Consider the following 15,836-nt stretch of genomic DNA (forward strand, 5'->3'; position numbering starts at 1 on the left):
TTGCTCCTGTCATCCTTGCATCACAGATGGTAACGGCAGCGTTATGGTCAAAATAGACCCATAGCTTGATGGAAAATGGACTGTGTTTGTGTTAAAGCATCAGGTGTCTGGCATGAAGACATGAAGAATTGTTATATATTCTTCAAATACTGTAGTTTTCTTATCGTCAAACCAGCACCAACAAGATGTGTACTGTATATGATGTGATATACCGCATGATGTAAAGAGTAGAGTAGTTCATATAATTACTAAATTGTTAATACATACTCTTACTATTTCTTTGATATTCTCTTCGCTCGAAATTTGCCTTCCAGGGGGCCCGCGGCAACCTGTAGCCTTGGGGCCCCAGGCCATCTTAACCGGGGACCTAGGTTCAATTCTGGCCTGAGGTCAAATCCCCGATCCTCTCCATCTCTCTCTCACTCATTTCTTGTCCCACTCTTCACTGATCATAATTAATGTGAAAATGCCACCGAAAATATTTTTAAAAGACAATTTTGAGTATATTCCCTTACAGTAATAAGCTGCATGTCTGCTACGCCAAGCAATTTGTGTGTGCGTTTTTGTGTGCGTCTGTGTACATGTGCGTTTACATGAATATGTTACATATGTACATGTTACATGAACATCTACGCACGTGCGTGTGCAGGTGCTTGTATTTGTTTGTTTGCTATCGAAACGAGCAAATTCATTTGCATGAAAATGTATGTCACGGGATGAAAACGTGATTTTTACATTAGAAGTCCACGTTCAACAGGCTTCTCAGCTATATGGGCATCATGGTTGGCTGTGAGTCAGATACTCATTTGCTGCTGGAGGGCTCTTCTGATTGTTCATTGCTTCATTGTTCACTGCATTTCAATACAGATCCTCATCATCGATGCTTGACCTAATTTCGTCTCTAACAGGTTGATTAGCTTTGAGTGTGACTAAGTAATTTCTGCCATTGTCTACGCCTCGCCTCGCCCCGCCTAGCCCCATAATGCACCACTGGTCCATGGCGTTGGTGTGTGCCTGGCTGCTCTATTTGGATCCCACTCAGATGCAGTGTATGGAGGGGGGAAATTGGGTTAATTGGGTTTGGGCGATTGAAACTCTCTGGACAAAAAGGGGGAGAGCTTTGCGAATGTGCCATAATGGAATCAGGGCACCATTACAAGCCAAAATGGCGGTCATTGCTCAGCAACAACAAGACAATGTTGACCTTTCGAGGGCTGTTCTGGGGTGCACAAAGATACAATACCCATCTGCTCAAAACAAGGCTGGAGCAGAGGTGTCATAGTCCACCGTGGCCTATTTTTATCAGAAGTGAGAAAATAGCACAAATGCTAATCTTTTGTAAATAATAGTAATAATAACAATGATAATAACAATGATAATAATAATAACAAAAAATAAAATAATGTTTTTGTAGATTATTTTGTAGATTTTCTTCTTCAGTAAACCAATCAGAAGAAGAAGAAGAAAAAGAAGAAGAAGAAGAAGAAAAAAGACCATTCAAACAATTTACGTCCTTTTTCGCAGTGCACAAGCAAAAACCATGTACACACCAACCCTCTACACCGCCAGGTACTTTGTATTTCAGTCACAGTATATTCAGTAATTTCACCCACCATACCATACATAATGCTATGCAATAAAAGCAATAAAAAAGTATCTTCATTTTGTGGAGTAACAACAATGTCAGTCTGTATGTTTTGTTTGCTGACCCAAAGAGTCACATTTTAATCATGTAACACCTGCGGCATTAGTGCATCTACGCGTGCTTGTGAAAATGTGGCTGGCTATCGGAGCTGTTTGCATGAGAGGAAGGGGTGACAATTAGTCATCTATTTCGTGATCAACACCAGGCAGTAATTGTGTGCATCGGCATCCACAGCCAGCCTGTTCGTGTTTGAGTGAGATTATTATGGGGCTTATTTGGCTCCGGATCGGAACCAGTCATCTGTGTGTGTGTGTGTGTGTGTGTGTGTGTGTGTGTGTGTGTGTGCGTGTGTGTGCGTGTGTGTGCGTGCATGTGTGCACGCGTGCATGTGTGCACGCATGCATTTTTGTGTGTGTGTGTGTGTGTGTGTGTGTGTGTGTGTGTGTGTGTGTGTGTGTGTGTGTGTACATGTGTGTGTGTGTGCGCATGTGTGTGTGTGTGACCTGCAGTACGTGTGATTGCCACACAGAAAAAGGAGAGAACACACACACCCCTCTTGAGAATGCGTGTCCTTCAGTCATCTGGTCTGAGCATTGTGTGATCACGACCAGTGGTGTAGTCTACGTAGAACGCGGGTATACGGAGTATACCCACTTCTAAATTTCAGGGATTTCAGTATACCCACTTAAAATTGATTGATCCATTGTTTTGAATAGCACAAATATATACAGTATACCCACTTCAAAAAAATGCTCAAATATACAGTATACCCACCATAAAAAAGTAGACTACACCACTGATCACGACGTAGGGAAAGTGTGTTTGTTCGCAGCAGTTTCTACCATGCGCGTGTGCCTACGTCTTCGCCATGTCTGATGACTGGTGTTAATTTATGCAAGCAGGTTGTTTTTGTGCAAAAGACCTTTTCGAGAATCACGTTTTGGGAATTTTGTTTAATTAAGAAATTACCATTACCAATATCAATAAACCAAGGACACTTTTGACTTGTCGATTTTATCAAACACATGTCCCACAATCTTGACTTGCAAATTCATCCAATAAAGTCATGTGTTTAGATGTCAACTAATGGCAATAGATGGCAGCTTTATGGTTGTCTTAACACATTTTTTTTCACATTTTTCAACCACAAAAGAAGTTCCATACCTTTCGCTCTTTCAAGGCAAACAATGCAAGGTAAATATTTGTGAATTCAATTTAACCATTAACTTACAAAGCGGATTCCAAAAAAGTTGGGACACTTTGTATTTTGTGAATAAAATCAAAATGCTGGCATTTTCAAACATCCAATATGTTAACAAGGTAGAACATTATGTACAGACAACATATCAGTTGTTAAAGTCAAGTAGAATTATTGTTTTGAGGTAATTATGTGATCATTTAAAATTTCACCCTTGCAACAAATCCCCAAAAAGTTGGGACAGGGCCAATAAAATGCTTTTTATATTGGTCAAGACTAAACACAACACAAGGGATGAGACTGAACAGTTAGATACTTTGACTGATGGCATAATTTTATTCAAAAATTTGATATTTTGATGTGCGAGACATGATTTCAGTAGCTCAACTGATAGGTGTGTTCTTCAACTTGTTTACCTTTTTGTTATGCTTAATATGTGGCATATCCTGACGGCAAGAAAATAATTTTGTGACCTGTTTACTCTTATGATGGAACCACACTGTTGGAACATAGTAGAGATTGAAATTTGCCACCATTATGGGGCAATATCTGAAGACGGTGCTCCAAAATATAATGCCTTGGTGGCTATGTATGCTGTTTAAAGTCTGCATATATCATTCAGCATTCATTATAATGCTCTACATGAGTAAGAAGACCCTAACCAAGTCACCTCTGCACCCCCTTACCATCATATATGCTGTCTTTCAGACTGACCACTAAATCAAGCTGAAGTATTCCTTTTCTATATAACCTGGAGGGTGCATGACTCCATAATTTTCAAAATTGATTAAATATTTTCCATTCTGTAATCAGAGGACAGTTTCACATGTCTCCTAGGTCCATAGAATGAGCTTTTCCACACGCAAAACTCTATTTAATGTCTGCATCATGTGCATTAATCAAGTGTTGTGTTTATGATCATTTTTTCGAGAGCTGTCATTGTTGGAGTGTCATAGTTTGCTTATTGATCTTGAGTATGTCATGATCTTATAATTTGTGCAATGACTACACAGAACTCTATATTGCGGAAATAGGCCTTATATGCCTGCAATTTTGGTTATTCAATCTTTGTGTGTAATAGATAAGTAATTAGTCCCTCAAAATATTCGCTGCTGAATGCCACAGCCTCTATGTGATGGTATTATATTTGTGGAGTCACGTTGGCAGTCAATATAGTTCCTTTTAAAATATTCTTCCTTGTGTAATTTTTAGAATTATCCAACTATTACAACATGTTTTGGCCCTGTCCCAACTTTTTTGAGATTTGTTGCATGGGTCAAATTTTAAATGATCACATAATTACCTCAAAACAATTATTCTGCTCGACTTTAACAACTGATATGTTGTCTGTACATAATGCTCTACCTTATTAACATATTGGATGTTTTGAAAATGCCAGCATTTTGATTTTATTCACAAAATACAAAGTGTCCCAACTTTTTTGGAATCTGCTTGTACCAATTAACACATGGATGTCCTCACACACACACGCACGCTCTCACACACAGGCACGCACACGCATGCACGTACACACACACACACGCATACACACAGACACACGCACACACACACACAGGCACGCACGTACACACACACACGCACGCCGCATGCAGGTACACACACACACACACACACACACACACACACACACACACACACACACACACACACACACACACACACACACACACACACACACACACACACACACACACACAGGCACACACAAATATTGCAGGACAGGACAGGACAGGAAGGAAGACAAGGAGGTCACAGTGACCTACTAAGAGACAAGTCGACAAGTCAAGAGATTCCAGCAATGTGGTGCTCTGTGAAAGGGTGTCATTTTATTAGCGGTGCTACCAAGAAGCTGGTCACTTCAAACAAGATTATCTGCTAGTGAGTGTTGTGCTGATGGCCATTCTGTTTGACAGAGGCAGGGGCTGGAGAGGCAGAGAGTTTTGACCTTTCTGTCACTTGACATTGTCAATGCCTGAATCAGGCTTGCACTTCAACATTTTATGTAGCCTACCTGTATACCAGGGGTCCGCAACCTTTCTGGGTCTGAGGGCTACCAAGGGCTACCCGAGGGCTACTGAGCGCTACCCGAGGGCTACTTTCAAAGCCTTGGTAGTTGGTTGGATTTTGTAGTTACTGCGAATTTGACAAAGCAGTATCTCTAAAACGGGACATGTTTGGCCCATAATGCTTTATTACAAGATTAAGGAAATGTAATGAAGACCATATTCAGTCCAAACTCAATTTTGACAAACTGCAGTTACTGCACTTTGGCTTTGTAGGCAATGTGTGTGACGGAGGTCGTCTTGCACCTATTCGTCCCCCTCGGGGCGCGAACGTGCGCGTCAACTACAACGGTGCGGCAATGGTAGGCACAGTAAGATACCGCTGGACTAAAAGACCAGTCCCCCAGCTCAACAGCATCGACACTGTATGAGGAGGGAGGTTTACTAACGTTCCACGCCAACTCTGCTAGTTAGCCTCCGTTACATGTGTAATTCCTATCTGTAGATGTATTCACCACACTTGTCATAACCAAAATATTTCAAAATGAAATATACTGTTTTGGCTACACTACAGAACAGAACAGCTGGATAAAAGAACAGGCGTGAGAGCATGAAGTCTGACTGCACATTATAATTGTATTTGTATAGCACTGTATCATACAAGGCATGCAACTTAACAAATGGGGAAAAAACATCATTGTTAGAGATGGATTTAAAAGGAGTGGTAGAGAGGAAAGGCAGAAATAGCAGGAAGGCAGAGGAAGAAGAGATAGATAGAGATTGTAGTCATAAGGTCAACGTAGGTTAGGACCAGGATTCTTAGAGGTGTAAGGTCCATAGTGGTTGGGTCTAGCATAAGTCATAGATAGTCACACTGAAATTGGGCGCTTAGATGCGGCCCCTGGTGGCATCAGGGGTGAGGAAAAACTCCCTTTCATTTGATTCATAGTTTGTAGGGGTTAAAAGCTCAATGAGGTCTGAGAAAAAAACCCTATAGCCAGGAAAAAACTTCAGTCAGAGACCAGTGGCCACCTAGGGGAGCCCCCTGCCAGGGCTGGTTGTGGACAGTAAGGACGCTGTGGCAGCTGGGACAATGTGACACCTTGGCGGCTAGGAGTGGGCACAGTTACACAGTTTCAGTATGTCTGGGACTAACCTCCTCAGCGATTCTATATATACAGCATAGAAATGAGCCTGAAATGTATAGTTCTCAGTGGCTTATTGTGGTTTTTTTGCTGTTGTCTTTGTTTTGACCTTATAGACTGCCCCCAATTCAGAGCAGGCAGTCCACTGGTTCATCGTCAATACAGTGAACGTCAATACAGTGAACTGAGCCTGTAGTGCAAAAGAGGCATGCATACTGTATGTGCGATGGGCCAGTGTAATCCAGTGTAATCCAAAATGTCATTTTTTTTGTCTCACACCAGCCCTGGGGCTGCCCATTAGATTTTAGTTGCCTTTTAAGCTGTTGTCAAGCCAACCTCAATGGTGCTGATGCTGATTCCCACATCACTGTCACTGCGAGCCACAGTGCTTACCAGCGACGGACCCGCGTTCATACACTGTCACTCATTTTATTCAGTGTAGGCCTATGTGACCTGGATATTCCACTGCCAGTAGATGCTCACTCCACCAGGTGAAGAACTTGCCGTAGAAAACTACACCAAATAAGTTCCGTCAACCTTCATGCATATCTATGAAGACCAGAGCCAGGCTAGCACAGTTCCAATGTATAAAAGTGGCTATAGTGTCTTTGTTGCAAACCATTTAAACAATTATTATAAATTAATATAAATATGTATGAAGACTAGAACCTGGCATGGTTGCAATTTAAAAGTGGCTATGTTGCCAACAATTTAAACAATTATTATGAATACATGTAAACAATTCATGAAGAGTATTTTTCAGTTCGTAACTTTAACCAACGTTATGGTTCCCAAAGACTCAGTTTTTTCAACGTGAACATGTCAGTCAGTTTGAGATTAGGTGCAAGAGCTGTCACTGAAGAGACCTTTCACTGTCAACCCGAACACTCTTAGAGTTAAGAGGCTCAAATTTGCTGATATCTGCCATCCATCTTATCCGCCAGGAGTTTTCTGTTGCCTCTCTTCTAGTGTATGAATGGAAAGCTTTGAGTGGTTAGCCGTTGATGAAATCCTACTTCAGGAACAAGAAGCCTGCGGGTTGAAAAGACATATTAGAGAAGATATTTGAAAAAAGGTATTTAAATAAAGGACCTGTTTTTCACTATTCATCTCAAGCAGATACACTATGCTATGCCTTTTTTAGGAAATCTAACAACACATTTTTTGTTGACATGCTGCACACGTGCCTCTATAGCTTTAGAGCTTAGCAGCTAATCAAGCAAAACATTCAACTCACCTTTTCTTTGACTCAAATTACCCCCCCTGTCTGTCTATGAGTAACCAGTCTTTTTTGTTTGGCAATTTGGTAACTTCCAGAAGGGAGAACTAATAGTCCGACTAAGCTGTTTAGGCCTACATGCCAACATAGCTCGATTTGTATTATCTGGTAAGCATAGTCAGATTTCTCAAACTCTACTTTGGTTCGATTTCAGCTTTACTAATGTGTACCGGTGTACATGACTTTTAAAACTCCAACTTAAGTCGAATTAAGTCAATAATTAGAATTTCTCCCATACTGTTTTCAGGCTTACCAGAATGGTGCTGGTGCCAGCACCAGTTACAATTAGCACTTAAGTAATCACCTGCGAACCACCCGCGTTCATTACGGGCTCTGAACCTTTCTGCACATGACTGTGTTAGGGGTCTTACACACCAGGGTGGTAAAGCGTCGCGGAACGGCCGCGTTTTTTACCGGCGTCTGTGAAAATACATTGAAACCTATCTGTCCTTACACACCAATCGGCGGAAGTCGCCCGTCAGCGGCGTGGGAGCCGGCTCCGCGCCACGCTGCATTTGGAAAATAGAACTCGAGCGTATTCTTCACGCCGGCAACCGGCGGTGTCTCATGCAAATGAATGGCAAAGTAGCACGCTAGCTTTAGCTGTGGGTTTTTTTTTTACAGGACTGGCCGCGCACGCCGACGCTGTCAGTGTGAAAGGCAGAGAAAAACACGCCGGCCGAAACTAAGCAGAAAGACCGCGTTCGTCCCGCGACCGTTCCGTTCTGCCTTGGTATGTTTTGCCCCTTACCCGGATGAACCTGCTGACATCCTCTTTGTCGTCACCGTTCATGGAGAAAAAAACGTATAGATCTGCAGAGCCGACTGGTTCGCGATTAGTTGCGGTAACAGGGCCACCAGCACAGTCGGCCAGCACGGTTCTCAGTCGGCCTGAATGTACCAAAAGTGCATGCATACCCACAAATTGTGAGTGTGTGTTTGTGTGTGTGTGTGTGTGTGTGTGTGTGTGTGTGTGTGTGTGTGTGTGTGTGTATGTGTGTGTGTGTTTGTGTGTGAGAGTGTTTGAGAGAGTGTCAGTTGAGATACTTGCTGAGACCATATCACAGCACAGCCCACATGCAATCTTGTGAGAGAACTACAAGCTGTGAATGACATGTCTGGTCATCAGGCTGCAGAATTACAGAAGTCAGCCAAGTAACTGAAAGGCAATAATGCCAGAGGACCAGTGTGAAACAAATGTCCTAACCACTCTCTATCTCCACTGGCCCCCTATCAAGTTCAAAATTAATTTGAAGATACTCCTCCACACGTTCAAGGCCATCGACAATCTTATCTGTCTAATCTTATTCATATTGCTAATCCCTCTCGCTCCCTTCGTTCCTCCTCCTCTATCCTCCTCTCTGTCCCCTCTGCCCGCCTCAGTGCCATGAGGAATAGAGCTTTCAGTCTCTCTTTTTTCCCAGCTCTTGAATGCTCTTCCCCCTGACATCAGCAATATTGTCTCTAGTCAAGTCAAGTCAAGTCAAGTCAAGTAGGTTTTATTGTCAATTTCTTTACATGCACTGGTCATACAAAGAATTTGAAATTACATTTCTTGCTTTCCCATACAGACATAGACTAATCTAGGTAAGGACATAGACAGTATAGACATAGACAGTACTTATACATGGACTTAAGACAGTATGGACATAGACAGTGCTCATACAGACATTTAAAGTGCAAGACTGCAAGACTGGACAACAGAAGACTTGTAGAGGACATACATTAAGAGGTATTGTTGTGCTTTTGTGCTTTTCCTAAAAAAGTCCTTTATAGCGTTCTGACATGGTAATAGTAGCATTTTGAAGAAAAATAAATATTAAAAAGGTCTGTCAAGTACACCGGCAGCAGTGTGTGTGTGTGTGTGTGTGTGTGTGTGTGTGTGTATGTGTTTAGTGCAGGTAGAAGGTCTCTAAACCCCTTTAAACTTAGTTTTTACTTTGTGTTTATAATCTATGAGCTTTTAATGTGTCTTCTTGTTGTATTATTACTCGTTGCTGTACAGTGCCCTTGAGTGTTTTCAAAAGAATAAAATTCGTTATGATTATTATTATTATTATTATTATTATTATTATTATTATTATTGTTATCATTATTAACTGTGTCATGCTTGAGATACAGTAAGTGTTCACGCCCCAATTCATTGGCAGTCCACATCAACTGTGTCTGCCGGGTAAGAAACACATTGCTGGTGGGTTTGATCTAGATTAGGCTACATCAATAGTCAATGTCTACACTGTTTATCCACAACTTGCATACAGTATGCTTTGTAGGTTGGCTCACTGCTTTTGTGCCATGTTTTCGATTCTGATATCGGTTATCTGAAAGCTTGTAGGCCTACTGTGTGCTGTGCTTTCACTGACAATGCGGTACAGCATCTTGAATAGCAAAGTATACTGCACCATCTATGAACACCTGTGCTCCAGTTTCACTTTTGACCGGCATCTAACATCTGACACACATTGTGGCTACTCTCTTTCTTGGACAACTAATTGGTACACCTGTGCTGATGCATAAATCAAGCACTTCTTCTTTATTATAATGCTTATAATCAGAGCTGGTCCCGGACGGAAAAATGTCCCGGGCATTTTCGGTGTACACTGACCCCGAACACACACAGGCCACTTTCATGCCGTAAAAATAATCAACTGTTCACTGGGGAATGTTGATCATGGAGGAGTGCTGCTTCACTTTTTTCTCTTTAGCAGGTGCTCTTTGGCTCAAGGAAATTAAGTTTCTTAAAATTATGGTCAGACTTAGCTCCATTTATGGCTGTTGATAAGGTCTGCCAAAGATTCCAAGGCACAAAACTTCACCAGCAGTGTGCCTTGGAATCTTTGGCAGACCTTATCAACATCCACAACTGGAGCTAAGTCTGACCATAATTTTAAGACACTTTCATACTGTATCTTGACTGGCTGAATCCACTTTCTGTATTGACAATGGACCCAATGGGTCTCCTCCCTCTAAATTGTTGGCCAATCCCCAGGAAAACAACCACAACAACAACAACAACATCAACAGTATACATGGGTTCTCAGTGTTTATCAACACGATGTTATGAGGAGGGGCAAGAGTCACACTGGCAGCCAACCACGTGAGCTAATTTGTTGATTGACAGCTGTTTCCAAACAATCAGAGGTTAAGTTGTGTGCAGCTAGGTTCGCACAGTCAGGTTATAAACAAAATGTAGAAACCATGTATTGGCTCCTGGGGACTGTCGGCTCACCAGGAAAATGCCCTGTATGCCAGATTCACCAGTCCAGCCCGGCTTATACAAGTAATGATGGTAAAAATGCATTGTGCCTCACTACGTACAGTACACGTATAAAGTGCTTGAACATTTTATTCAGTGCGACAGGTACATGTAATGGTGGCAGTGGGTCAGTCGTTCATCAAGAGGATGAAAGAAAGAAAGAAAAAGAAAGAAAGAGAAAGAAAGAAAGAAAGAAAGGAATGGACATGCCAGGATGAAAGCACCCCGCACACAGAGCCAGACCGACCCGCTGTGTTTGCAACAGACTGGCCGAATTTATCAACATCACCTGTGGTCAGTCCCACTTCTTAGCCCCAACTCAATCAATCCATTGATGACACATGCACACACACCCACTGGTATACACTGACATAGTAGAATGCACACACACACACACACGCGTGCACGCACGCACACTGCACACACACACTGTACACACACACACACACACACACACTGTACACACACACACACTGTACACACACACACACACACACACACACACACACACACACACACACACACACACACACACACACACACACACACACACACACACACACACACACACACACACACACACACACACACACACTATACACACACACACAGACACATAATAATGTTCTCACCTGCTGGCTGCTGTACAAAGCCTCCATGTCTCCTACTGGCGTGCAGTAATAGGCCATCCCATCCCACCAGGCCCCATCCACAGGATTTAGGGCAACACATACACAAGCAGACCTTCACCACACACACACACACACACACACACACACACACACACACACACACACACACACACACACACACACACACACACACACACACACACACACACACACACACCTTCACCGCACGCACGCACACGCACACATGCATGCACACACAGACCTTCACCACACACACACGCACACACACAGACCTTCACCACACACACACGCACACACACAGACCTTCACCACATGCACACACATAGACCTTCATCACACACACACATAGACCTTCATCACACGCACACACATGCATTACACGCACATACATACATACACTACACGCACACGCATACATACACACACACACGCAGGATACGCACATACATACGTACACATGCATATACGCAGATATTCACCACACACAATCACGCACGCACGCAGGCCTTCATCACACACACACACACACACACACACACACACACACACACACACACACACACACACACACACACACACACACACACACACACACACACACACACACACACACACACACACACACACACACACACACACACACACACACATTCACACTTACACACACACACACTCACACTCACCCTCACACACACACACACACACACACACACACACACACACACACACACACACACACACACACACACACACACGCACACACACACACACACACACTCACACACACACACACACACACACACACACACACACACACACACACACACACACACACACCCCATGTAGGACACCCCCCTCCTTCTTTGTAGAGTTTATGAAGGCGTATCATGTTGGAGATAAGGAGATGAAGGATGGTAAAGAGGAGCGAGTTCTTGGAAGTCATTAATCCGCTTTCTGACCACATTCTTCCTCCTCTTCTTCTCCTCATCTTTTTTTCCTCCTTGTCCCTCTCCTCATCCTCCTCTTCCTCCTCCTTGTCCGTCTCTCCCTCCTCCTCCTCCTCCTCTTCCTTGTCCCTCTCCTCTTCCTCCTCCTCTTCCTCCTCCTTGTCCCTCTCCTCCTCCTCCTCCTTGTCCCTCTCCTCCTCCTCCTCCTCCTCAGGGGCGACTCTAGGTTCAGCTGGGGCCCCAAGCAAAATTTCAAAGGAGTGAACATTTGAAAGAAATTTGTCACTGCTGTAGCAAAGTGTGAGCTTCTATTCACCATCCAGGTGCTTGGGGGCCCCAAGCAGCTTCCTGCCTAGCCTGGTGACAAGATGCGCCTCTGCTCCTCCTCCTCCTCCTCCTCCTTGACTTCTCATCACACATTGGAGTGAGAAAATGGCCTTGTGCTTTCCATTTCCACCTTGTTTTTTCTTCCTCTTCTTCTTTCACTGCTCTTTCTCATTCACAACCCCTTCCATGCCCACTTCCGCCCTCACACCCTAGATAAAGGGCAGGCACTTTTTAAAGTTTCTCTCACACCTCGGAGTATTTCGTCTCCCTGTGTGACATAATTTCCTTCAGCTGAGATCCACGTTATAACAGTAGGAAATGTTATGAAGGCAACCCACATAAGTGGTGCAGAGACATACAGGTTTGGGGGTGAAAGCGTGGGGGTGCTGTTTCTTCTTTTTACTATTTAAATACTGTTATTAGGGCTTTTTTTGCCAGGATAGTGGAGGAGAGAAAGGAAATGAGTGAGGAGAGAGAGATGGTGAAGGATCGGCAAATTACCTGGGCCAGAATCGAACCCAGGTCGCCGGCATAGTAACCCAGTGCCCTACAGTTAGGCCACGGAAGGGCCATGGTGATGCTTTTTGACATGACACGAGGAAGTAGGGTAAGTCTTTGAGGAAATGTTCTTTTGCTCCATTTTTTTTACTCTGATTTAGGTAAACGCTAGCATTTCATTTGACACCAAAATGTTACGATAACTGCCAAGTTCATTCATTTTTTTTAATATATTTTCAAGAAACTAAGATAACAATGTTGTATTTTAAACCAAAGCAAATTTTCAACTTCAAACAAAAACTCGAAAACACATTAACATGTAGATTTTCTCTGTCAATAAACATTACACATAGCCTACAACAGTATACGATCTTAATGAGCACTCACACACTGAGGTATCTGGACAGAGAAAAGATGTCATGGAGTGATGTGTCACAATGACAATGTGAGTTGGAGTGTCCCAGTTGGGCTTTCACTCCACCACTCATAATCCAATACAATACCCTGCCTGGGAATAAATAAACGTGTCATCAGAGTGCGCTGAGTCTCAAGCTTCATTCATTGTTAAAACCACAGTAATGAACGAACACGTGGGATGCTTTGTCATGTGCAGATTGATTATCAGCTCAGAGCAAACAGCCACATTTGTACATAAGTAGCCTATTTGTGGTACTTGAGCATATAGGGTGCGTGGAGGGTCAGGGAACAATGTGCACTTTCCTGGCCATCTGCTGAGGGAGTAGTGGCGGATGCAGCGGCGGAGGCAGCGGCGGTGGCACGTTCGCACAGGTAATTAAGATGATCAGCAGTGGAAGTGCAGCACGTGGCACGTGGCCTGTCGGCGTGACGACGCTCGGCTCCGGAACATTCTGCACCATTCTCATATTCGATTTCTCTCATTTACTTGCCCTCCCTCCCTCATCCTTTTTTTCATTCTCTGGCTTCCTGCGTCTCTGTTTCTGTCCTCTCTCCTCTCTTTATTTCTGTCTCTTTGACTTTTTTCATTCTAATATTGATATATGATTCATATGATTCATATTCTCTCTCTCTCTCTTTCTTTTAGCCTGTGGTTTCTTTCCTCCACTAATCCTATTCATGTTCCAGTTAAAGCAGAAACAGGATTTGGCCTCATATGCATTGTGCCGTCTGACTCATCAATTAACATCCAGTTAAGAATTGTTGATTAATGACACAGCACTTAGAAATAGTGGCTCTTTTAATTTACGGTAAGCATTTTAAACTTGTTTGTCATGTTTCACTTGTAGGCATGGGTGCCACTTAGGGCAGTCGTGGGTAAGCGGTTAGGGCGTCAGACTTGTAGCCCAAAGGTTGCCGGTTCGATTCCCGACCCGCCAGGTTGGTGGGGGGGAAGTAATCAACCAGTGCTCTCCTCCATGACCGAGGTACCCTGAGGATGCTACCGTCCCGGCCCACTGCTCCCTTGGGGCGCCATTGAGGGATGCCCCCTTGCACGGGTGAGGCATAAATGCAATTTTGTTGTGTGCTGTGTCACAATGACAATGGGAGTTGGATTTTCCCAATGGGGGGTAGGGGGGGTGGAGTGATCTGTCCTGGGGCCCAACATTTCTGGCAGCACTCACCACATTCCCAGTGTGACTTATTTAGTCATATACCCTTGCATCAAAGTCAGCATTTTCAATACACTCTTCATTAAAAAAAATATATATATGTGGTTTGCCTACTGTGTATGTTCCAAGCCACACACATTTGTAAAAAGCATTATTCCTTATTTTGCCAGTCCGACTGCAAAAGGCATTCCTTTTTTGAAAAGTACAGTATAAAGTGCAAACTCCCAAGTAACATTTTGGTGTTGCTACACCTTCTTAATTTTTTGCTTTTATTTAGGAGCAAGGACTGGAATATTGCCGACCGCATTTGATAAAGGCAAAATCTTCCAAGACAAAACTTTTTTTCCTGGCATCACTGGCGCGAGCTCTGCCTCAGCTAATGATAATGGATGTATGACCTGCAGGCTTATTGGATACATTTATACATGTAGCCTATATCAGCCACACACAACACACATGTGGGTGCACAACGCAGCTAACCATAATCTGCGCAATCAGGGCCGGCACTAGGCATAGGCAGACCAGGCGGTTGCCTAGGGCGCTAAATGTCTTGGGGGCGCCAGAAACACTTAAAGTCCCACAAATTTAGAACGTCAAGTGAAATACAACATTACACTTAACATAGGCAATGATTATTCATGGGCACTCATACTGTATATGGGTACTAGATCTGATGTGCTTGATAATATGTACAACGTTATGTTTACAGAATGATGCCAATTTCTCAATAGCCAAAAAGGAAAGGGGTCGCTCGCCTAGGGCTCCAAATGGACTAGAACCGGCCCTGTGCGCAATCCTGTTACTGTGTATGAGTAAAACCCAGCGAGTGACTCAGACACCTTATTAGCAAGGTGTGATCTGTGAGGGCTGGAGGAGGAGGAGAGATGGAAGGGAAGGGAAGGGCGTGTGTGATGTGTGTGCATGGTTTCTGTGCGTGAAGGTGTGTGTGCATGTGTGAAGGTGTGCGTGCATGTGTGTGAGTGAAAGTGGGAGTGATTGGTGTGATTGTGTACTGTATGTGTGTACACGTGTGTGTGTGTGTCTGTCTCTGTGTGTGTGTGTGTGTCTGTCTCTGTGTGTGTGTGTGTGTCTGTCTCTGTGTGTGTGTGTGTGTGTGTGTGTGTGTGTGTGTGTGTGTGTGTGTGTGTGTGTGTGTGTGTGTGTGTGTGTGTGTGTGTGTTTGCTCTGATGGCTGAATGGATGGATGGCTGTGACACACACACACACACACACACACACACACACACACACACACACACACACACACACACACAC

This window comes from Engraulis encrasicolus, chromosome 2, assembly GCF_034702125.1.
Source record: "Engraulis encrasicolus isolate BLACKSEA-1 chromosome 2, IST_EnEncr_1.0, whole genome shotgun sequence".
Lineage (NCBI taxonomy): Eukaryota > Metazoa > Chordata > Actinopteri > Clupeiformes > Engraulidae > Engraulis > Engraulis encrasicolus.